The 10,429-nt window shown below is 37.6% G+C and overlaps 1 long non-coding RNA gene across 1 annotated transcript in view; it reads left to right on the top strand.

The window, feature by feature from the left end:
• The first annotated feature begins 7,347 nt into the window (after positions 1-7,347).
• Positions 7,348-10,429, top strand: part of LOC140502864 (uncharacterized) — a 45,637-nt gene continuing 42,555 nt past the window's right edge. The window contains exon 1 of the long non-coding RNA XR_011966600.1: positions 7,348-10,297. This is a non-coding gene — a long non-coding RNA (uncharacterized lncRNA). The remainder of the gene's footprint in view (positions 10,298-10,429) is intronic.

Raw genomic sequence — 10,429 nt, 5'->3', positions numbered from 1 at the left:
TTCATATGTCCTTTATAGTTAATTTGGATTTATAATAGTCAAAATTACTTATTTACTAAAATAATTGAAGAGGAAAGCAACAATCATTCGGAGAGATGTGGAAAAATTGGGACACTAATTCATTGTTGGTGAAATTGTAAACTGATCCAACCATTTCGGAGAAGAACATGGAATTATGCTCATAGAGTTATTAAACTGCTTATACCCTTTAACCCAGAAATAACACTATTAGATCTATTTCCAAAGATGATTAGGTAAAGGGGAAAAGAATCTATACACTCTAAAATGTTTATAGCAGCTCTCTTTGTAGAGGCAAAGACCTGGAAATTGCAGGGATGCCCATCAATTGGGGAATGGCTGAACAAGTGGTAATATACGAATGTGATGGAATACTATAGTTCTATGAGAAATTATAAAGCAAGCATTTATGAAGCACCTACTCTACCTTAGGCATTGTGCTATAAGCACTTTACAAATATTACCTGATTTGATCCTCACAACGACCCTGAAATGTAGGAATTGTTATTATCCTCCTTTTAGAGTTGAGGAAACTGAGATAGACCAAGGTTAAGTACCTTGCCCCAATCACTCAACTGGTAAGTGTCTGAGGCTCAGGTGTTCCAGATTCCCGGACCCAGAGGTCTATCCACTGCATCACCTAGCTGCTTGACCATGCAGAAGCCACAGAAAATAATCATTATAGCATATGGCAGAAATGGCCCAGAAGAGAAGCAAGGAAGATCAGCTTCGGAGGCAGAGCAGAACATCGGGGATATACAGCTACTTGTGAGTAGTCAGCCCAAAGAGCTGTTGTGACCCAACCCCTTGATTGTGAGCTTTCTGGGAAATGTTTCCTCTTTCATCAGAGACAATACTCCTTTCTTTTAGAAGGTAGAATAATGAATGAATCTGGTTTTTACATTTTTCCTTGCTTTTTATTTTGCTATGCTGCCCTAACTAAATGCTTTGTGATTTGATTGATGCTTTCTTTCAAACTGTTGACAAAGAATATACTCTGTGCACAAGCTGCTTTAAGTTTAGTAGTGACTAGTGCTATGCTGAGTGACTTTGATGGGTTAGATGCTGGTTTCTGGGAGAGTCATAATGACGTGTAATTACAGAAGCATTGGAGCATGTATAGTCATTTTCTTACTGGTTCCAATCTGCTAACCATATGGTTAAGAGGTTTTTGTAACATTAATTTAATTAGTTAATTTAATATTAGTTAGCTAGAATTGTAGCTAGAATTGAGGGGGGCCTTCTAAAAGACTTTAATTGGCCTCAGCTAGCTTCTTCTCAGCTGTTTACAGTTTGGCTGCTTGATCTTGGTGGATCTCTTGGACTCTTTCACTGATACCAGTCAATGGGAGATAATATTGTTAAGGGAGAGGTTTGGGGCCTTCTTTGCCTTCAGTCAGTGCAAGTTAGCATTTGTCCTTTTCCATTTTAGGTAAAGGAGAATAATCTGGAAGCTTTGACCTTGTCAGTATTGAAAGGTCAGGAGAATGAGACTCTGGGAATTTGAGTCTATAGTGGATTTTACAACCAATTCAGCATTAAAGCAAGGAGAAATCTTCAGGAATGACCTTTGGGAACTAATGCGAAAGCAGGTGAGATGAGCACTCACCCTAATAGTCATGCCACTTCTGGGCAACTGCCTGGTGGGACTCATGTTGTATAGAAAGTGATAAGAGCAAACCCACTCTCCCCAGAGATCAAGGTGATATAGGAGAGAGTGTGGTCCAGAGGCGGGGTGTGTGTGTGTGTGTGTGTGTACTTTGGTCCTTGCCTAGATCTTTGAGGTAAATATCCCTTTGTAAAAACTAATTGATATTAGGTGTTTAAATGGAACTAGGGTACTTGCCACTGGCAGCCAACAGTCAAATAGCCAGTAGGTGCTCTAGAGAATGGTAGTAGAAAGGCCACTATATTTTGTTTTTATAATGTCTTCATTTCCAAATATATTCCCCATCCCCTACGTCGAAAGTCATCCCTTATGACAAAGGAAGAAAGAAAGGGAGGAAGAAAGGAAAGAAGGAAGGAAGGATGAAAAAAGGAAAGTAGTCTAAAAAAACGAATCAATGCATCAACTGCATCTGACAGCATAGTCAACATTCTACCAACCATAGCTTCCTACTTCTGCAAAGGAGAGATGAAAGTTGTTTTTTTTTCAAATCTATTCTTTTGAGTGAAGCTCAATAATTATGACACAACATTCCATTTTGTTTCTTTAATGTGTCTGATTTATGTTATTGTATTGTTTTATATATAATATATATATATATATTGTTTTTTCTGATTCTGCTTAATTCACTCTGCATCAGTTCATGTGTCTTGTAATGCTTCTCCAAAGTTTTCTTATTCATTGTTTCTTATGGCACGGTAATATTTCATTATGTTTATATGTTGCATTTTATTTAGCTGTTCTCCAATCCATGAAAAATACATTTTAAAGAAGATGAAAATTATTGGAAGTTAGATGGTACTCTGGATAGGGTGCCAGGCCATCAGTAATACCTGAATTCAAATCTGGCCTTAGACACTAACTTAGGCAACCCTATGACAGTCACTTAACTGTCATTGCCTCAGTTTTCTCATCTGTAAAATGAGGATAAAAATAGCACCTACACCCAGAGTTGTTATGAGGATCAAGTGAGATCCTTTACTTTAAAGTACTTAGCACAGTACCTAGCATGTAGTGGGTGCTGCATTAATGTTTATTATTATTGGCAATCAGAACTCTGAAAGCAGACATAGCAAAATGAGTAGATAACTTAGAAAACATACCTGATAGAGAATCATTCCAAAGCAGTAGAGACTCTAAAAAAGATATTGGACTGTTGGAAAACTCTGAAGGTGGGATACTTTTGCTAGTTGGGAGGCAAAGGAATGGGCCAATACCTTAGGGAAACATCTTCACCCTTAGTTTTGGGGGCAGGGAGTCAGGCAGAATCAGATTCATCCCTTAATATTCCACTGAACTTAATCTCTGGACTTAATCCAAAGACTTCCCTGGAGAATAGCCCAGAAATGATTGTCTAGGATTTACCAGTGATGTTAATGAGAGAGTAATTAAGAAGAACCCCAGTCATAGATTAAGGTAAAGAAAGCAGTAAGTGCCAGAGGATTTATGTGTTTGAGTTCAGTAAGGGCATGTATAATGCTACAATGGCTTAGGAACAAGGCTTACCCTTGTCAAAGCTATGAAACCCATCTATGGTACTTTCCCTTACTTTCTTTTATGACCAATTTGATTTTGGGGGTTCTTCCCACCATTCAATGACTTAATGCTAGTATATTGTTTTGTAGTCTCCTTCTGTCTGTGTGACATATGTTGTGTTTGCCAGTAGTTTGCCATGGCTATATTAGAGTAAACAGAACCCCAAAGTCTTGTGAAATCTCAGAGAGTATATTTCTAAAGGGTTTCTCAAAAAGTGTTACCAGATGTTTTAACAATAAAACCAATGATTCTTACTTCCCTTAAGATGTCACATGGCTTGGGTCACCAAGATAACTCATTTTTAAAATGGGACCTATTAATTTATTCAAGGTGTGATGAGCCTTAAAAATCTTCTGTTCTAGCCCCATTTTACTGATTAAGAAATTCCCCCTTAAGTTCAAAGGCTTCTGTCTCCTGCCACTTTTTCCAGCTTTGCCTTAAATTGCTTTCTGACTTTGGGAGGGGATGGAGGAACCCTGGGACTGGGCTTCTAAAGTCACAAGATTGACATCACAAGGACAAACAAGAACAGGAAATCTACATTTTGATCCCCTCACCAGATTCCCCAATTCTGGACAACTAGGTTCTAAAAATCAAATAATCCATAGCTTTTTAAAAGGTCAACTAGCTCTATAGGTAGTAGGAAGGGAAGGGGGAAAGAAAAGGGAGGGGAGGCTAAAAGGGAGGGAAGAAGTAGTAAAAGAAAAGGGACGTAAAAGGGAGGGGAGCTGAAAGAAGAGAGGGAAGACTAAGGGAGGCAGTGGTCAAAAATTAAAACTCTATTGTGGAGGGGAAGAGAGAAGGGAGAGTTAAAAGCATAAACAAGGTGAAAGGGAATGGAGGGAAAGACACAGAAGAGTAATCATAACTGTGAATGTGAATGGGATGAACTCTCCCATAAAATGGAGATGGATAGTAGAATGGATTAAAAACCATAATCCAACAATATGTTTACAAGAAACACATTTGAAATGGGGGCATGCACATGCGGTAAAGGTAAAAGGTTGGAGCAGAATATCTTGTGCTTCAGCTGATGCAAAAAAAGCAGGAGTAGCAATCCTAATCTCAGGCAAAGAAAAAGCAAAAGTAGATCTAAACAAAAGAGATAAGGAAGGAAACTATATCCTGCTAAAAGGCACCATTGACAATGAAGACGTTTCATTACTAAACATATTCGAACAATGTGGCCAGCCCTTCAGAGTTGCGCTCTCTGAAGCATAGTTTGAATACTTGGCATTTCAGCTCAAGCAAGGACTTCAGTGTCTGGTACCTTATACTGCCAGGTGATCCTCAGAATCTTCCTAAGACAGTTCAAATGGAAACGATTCAGTTTCCTGGCATGGTGCTGGTAGACTGTCCACGTTTCACAGGTATACAACAATGAGGTCAGTGCAATGGCTCTGTAGACCTTCTATTTGGTAGTCAGTCTAATACCTCTCCTCTCCCCAACTTTTCTTCAGAGCCTCTCAAACACTGAGCTAGCTCTGGCAATGTGTGCATCAACCTCATTGTCAATGTGTACATCCCTGGAAAGTACACTCTCAAGGTAAGTCAACTTACCTACGGCATTTAAAACTTCTCCATTTGTTGTAACCAGTGGTTCCATGTATGGATGTTGTGGTGGTGGCTGATGGAGCACCTGTGTTTTTTGGGGGTTAATTATTAGGCCAAAATTAGCACAAGCAGCAGAGAACTGATCCATGCTTTGTTGCCTCTCAGCTTCAGAGGCTGTATTGAGCACACAATCATCTGCAAACAGAGAATCATGCACCAACACTCCCTCCACTTTGGTCTTGGCTTGTAGCCTTTTCAAATGGAAGAACTTACCATCAGTATAGTAGTTGATCCTTATTGAAAGCATTTGTCAACATGGCTGAAAACATCATGCTAAAAATCACTCTGATGGGCTGGCCACGTTGTTCGAATGCCAAATGTACATTTGCCAAAAAGACATTTATGGAGAACATGCATGGCAATCACAGAGTGGCCAGAAGAAAAGATACAAAGACACTCTCAAGGTCTCTCTTAAGAACTTTAGATTTGACTGTGCAACATGGTGAGACATTGGCACAGGACCACTCAACATAGCATGCCCACATAAGAAAAAGTACTGTGCTCTTTGAGCAAAGCAGAATTGAGACAACACAAAGTAAACACAGGATGCACAAATTTGGGATATTCACCCAATATCTGTGCCCAATCTATGGTAGAGCATTCTGAGCTCATATTGGTCTGATCAGACACAACTGGACACACTGAAATTTCACTTTACAATGGTAATTTTATTTTGGTTCTCTTCAAAGATGAAGGACAACAACCAACCAACTAAACATATATGCTCCAAGTGGTATAGCATCCGGATTCTTAGAGGAGAAGTTATGGGAGTTACAGGAAGAAATAGACAGCAAAACTATACTAGTGGGGGGCTTCAACCTCCCCCTCTCTGAACTTGATAAATCTAACCTCAAAATAAACAAGAAAGAAGTTAAGGAGGTGAATAGAACTCTGATAAGGTAGATACAATAGATCTCTGGAGAAAATTGAATGGGAATAGAAAGGAATATACCTTTTACTCAGAAGTATATGGCACATATACAAAAACTGACCATGTACTAGGCCATAAAAACCTCACAATTCAGTGCAGAAAGGCAGAGATAGTCAATGCATCCTTCTCAGATCATAATGCAATAAAAAAATTATATGTAATCAAAGACCATGGAAACACAAACCAAAAACTAATTGAAAACTAAACAATCTAATGCTAAAGAATGAGTAGGTTAAACAACCAATTAAAGAAACAATCAACAACTTCATTCAAGAGAATGACAATAATGAGACAACCTACCAAATCTTATGGGATACTGCAAAAGCAGCTCTTAGGGGAAGTTTTATATCTTTGAATGTCTACATGAATAAAATAGAGAAAGAGGAGATCAATGCAACTGAAAAAGCTTGAAAAAGAACAAATTGAAGCTCCCCAAGTAAATACAAAATCAGAAATACTGAAAATCAAAGGAGAGATTAATAAAATTGAAATTAAGAAAATTATTGAACAAGTAAATAAAACCAAGAGTTGATTTTATGAAAAAACCAATAAAATTGATAAACCTTTAGTCAATTTGATTTAAAAAAAGAAAGAAGAAAACCAAATTACCAATATCAAAAATGAAAAAGATGAACTAACCCCCAATGAGGAGGAAACTAAAACAATAATTAGAAATAACTTTGCCCAACTCTATGCCCATAAATTCCACAATCTAAATGAGATGGATGATTATTTTAGATATTAATTGCCCAGATTAACAGAAGAGGAAGTTGAGAATTTAAATAACCCCATCTCAGAAAAGGAAATTGAACAAGCCATAAATGAACTCCTAGGAAAAAATCTCCAGGACCAGATGAATTTACAAGTGAGTTCCATCAAACATTTAAAGAACAGTTAATTCTAATACTTATAGAGACTATTTGGGGAAATTGCCAAAGAAGGAGTGTTACCAAATTCTTTTTATGATACAAATATGATTCTGATACCTAAACCAGGAAGAGCCAAAAGAAAGAAAAAAATTATAGACCAATTTCTCTAGTGAATATAAATACAAAAATTTTAAGTGAGATATTAGCAAAAAGAATGCAGCAATTTATCAAGAGAATAACACATTACGATCAGGTAGGATTTATACCAGGAATGCAGGGCTGGTTCAATATTAGAAAAACTATTAGCATAATTGATCATATCAACAACAAAAGCAACAGAAACCACATGATTACCTCAATAGATGAAGAAAAAGCTTTTAACAAAATACAACACCCTTTCCTATTGAAAACACTGGAAAGCACAGGAATAAATGGTACTTTCCATAAAATAATAAGCAATATCTACTTAAAACCATCAACAAGCACTATATGCAATGGGGACAAACTAGACTCATTTCCAATAAGATCATGGATGAAACAAGATGTCCATTATTACCACTGTTATTCAATATGGTATTAGAAATTCTAACTGTAGCAATAAGAGAAGAAAAAGAAATTGAAGAAATTAGAATAATTTAGAATAAATAATAAGGAAAAAGCTAAGTTATTACTCTTTGCAGATGATATGATGATATAATAGAGAATTCCAGAGAATCAAGTAAAAAACTATTTGAAATAATAAACAATTTTGGAAATTCAGGTTACAAAATAAACCCACATAAATCATCTGCATTTCTATATATTACTGACAAAGTCCAACAGCAAGACATAGAAAGAGAAATTCTGTTTAAAGCTACTCTAGACAGTATAAAATATCTGGGAGTCTACCTGCCAAAACAAACCCAGGGACTATATGAACACAATTACAAAACACTTTTCTCACAAATAAAGTCAGATCTAAGTAAGTGGGAAAACATCACTTTCTCATGGGTAGGCCAAGCTAATATAATACAAATGACAATTCTACCTAAATTAATTTACTTGTTCAGTGCCATACCAATCAAACTACCAGATAATTATTTTCTTGAGCTAGAAAAAATAATATCAAAATTCATCTGGAGGAACAAAAGGTCCAAAATATCAAGGGAATAAATGAAAAGAAACGCTAGAGAAGGTGGCCTAGCCCTACCAGATTTCAAATTGTATTATAAAGCAGCAATCATCAAAACCACTTGGTACTGGCTAAGAAACAGAGGGGTAGACCAGTGGAATAGGTTAAGTACTCAAGACATAGTAGTTAAAGAATATAGCAATTCACTGTTTGATAAACCCAAAGACCCCAGCTTCTGGGATAAGAACTCACTGTTTGACAAAAATTGCTGGGAAAACTGGATAACAGTGTGGCAGAAACTAGGCATAGACCAATGCCTGACACCATACACAAGAATAAAGTCCAAATGAATATATGATCTAGGTATAAAGACTGATACTGTAAACAAATTAGGGAAGCAAGGAATAGTGTATTTGTCAGATTTATGTAGAGTGGAGAAATTTATGACCCAACAAGAGATAGAGAACATTATGAAGTGCAAAATGGATCGTTTTGATTACATTAAATTGAAAAGTTTTTGCACAAACAAACCCTATGCAACCAAGATTAGGAGGGAAGCAGAAAACTGGGAAAGAATTTTGCAACTAGTATCTGTGATAAAAGCCTCATTTCTCAAATATATAGAGAACTAAGTCAAATGTACAAGAATACAAGTCATTCCCCAATTGATAAATGGTCAAAGGATATGAACAGGGAATTTTCAGAGGAAGAAATTAAAGCTATCTATAATCATATGAAAAAATGTTCTAAATCACTATTGATTAGAGAGATGCAAATCAGAAAAACTCTGAGGTACCACATCACACCTATCAGATTGGCAAACATGACAAAACAGGAAGATGATAAATGTTGGAGAAGATGTGGGAGAGTTGGAACACTAATTCATTGTTGGTGGAGCTGTGAGCTGATCCAACCATTCTGGAGAGCAATTTGGAACTATACCCAAAGGGCTACAAAAATATGCATACCTTTTGAGCTGGTAATATTGCTCCTGGGACTCTCTCCCAAAGACATCATAGAAATGGGAAAGGGTCCCACATGTACAAAAATATTTATAGCAGCACTCTTTGTGGTGGCCAAAAACTGGAAATCAAGGGGATGCCCATCAATTGAGGAATGGCTGAACAAGTTGTGGTATATGAATGTAATGGAATATTATTGTGCTATGAGAAGAGATGAACAAGAAGACTTCAGAGAGGCCTGGAAAGACTTATATGAACTGATGCTGAGTAAAAGGAGCAGAATGAGGAGAACTTTGTACACAGCAAAAACCACAGTGTGCAAGGAATTTTTCTGGTAGACTTAGTACTTCACGGAAAAACATGGACTTAAAAAATTTCCAGTGGACTCTTGAGGCAAAACACCTTCCACATCCAGAGAAAGAACTATGGAATTGGATCACAGGCAGAAACAGAACATTTTCTTTTGTCTTATATTATGTTTTGTTTTGTTTTGGGGTTTCCTCCATTCATTTTAATTCTTCTATGCAACATGCATTTAATAGGAATGTACTAGTTAAACCTATATAAGATTGTATGCCATCTCAGGAAGGGAGTGGGGAGGGAGAGAGGAATAAGGAGGAGGGAGTGGAAAAAAATCTAAGATATAAGGAAGTGACTATCAAGCACTGAAAACAAATTAAATAATTCAATTTTAAAAAAAGGTCATAAAGAAAAGAAATGTTTTTGTCCCTTAAAGAAATTATTTGGATCAGAGATAACTTGGCAGCAAAACTGTATGACTTGGAAAGTGAATGTCTTTTGGTAAAATCATCCATTGATTAATTGGGAGGCAGCAAATCAGATTAACAGCCACCTAGAAGAGAAAGCCCTGACTAACAAAACCGTAGTCAAGGAAAAAGAAAGAAAAAAAAGAAAGAAATACCTGATTCTACTTTCTTTGCTTTTTCTTTTGGGGGAAGAGGCAAAGTAAACATTGAGGTGTCTCCTTAAAGAAACAGACAACTGTGCTGGGAAAATGTCTTTCCATCAATAGAAGTACTTTTTTTTTTTTGACCTGGAAGCTCTGGATTTTGGTTTTAATGTTTCTGGGAGTTTTCATTTTGAATTTTTTTCAGGTGGTAATTGGAAAATGACCCCTTTTACCTTTTGCTTTGCTCTCTGATTCTAAGAGGTCTGAGCAGTTTTATTTTATGATTTCTTGAAATGTGATCTACAGGGGGGCGGAGCCAAGATGGCAGAGTGAAAGCAATGACTCACCTAAGCTCCTGGACAAACTCCTCTGGATATCTCTGAAAGGAGAATCTGACCAAACTTTGGAGGTGTGGAATCCAGTGGGTGACAGACTTTGACAGATTCGGAGCCCAGGTTAGACTGGAAGGTCCACGGGAAGGATCTGTTCCGCGGGGGTAAGCCCCCAGCGCACAGCGCAGCGTGGTCAGCGCAGCAGGGCAGAAGGGACCCGAGAAGCCCGAGAGTGGCAGGCGAAACCAGCGGAGCAGGAGACAAGCCAAACCGAGCCGGTGAGAGCCGTTGAGAGCCAGATATCAGCGCAGCAGCCCTTGAAACCTTCAGCCTGAAGACTAAACTTCGGTAAGTCACCTACTTGAACTTCCGGGAGCCAGGATGGTGGAGTGATCAGTAAATGCTCTCTCCTCCCCCCGATGACCGTGAAAGAACCATAAAATATTTCCCCAGAAAAATCCTGGATCAGCGGGAACAGCA

The sequence above is a fragment of the Notamacropus eugenii genome, chromosome 4, assembly GCF_028372415.1.
Source record: "Notamacropus eugenii isolate mMacEug1 chromosome 4, mMacEug1.pri_v2, whole genome shotgun sequence".
Classification (NCBI taxonomy): Eukaryota; Metazoa; Chordata; class Mammalia; order Diprotodontia; family Macropodidae; genus Notamacropus; species Notamacropus eugenii.
The sequence above is the reverse complement of the archived record's forward strand: the minus strand, read 5'-3'. Positions and strand labels throughout refer to the sequence as shown.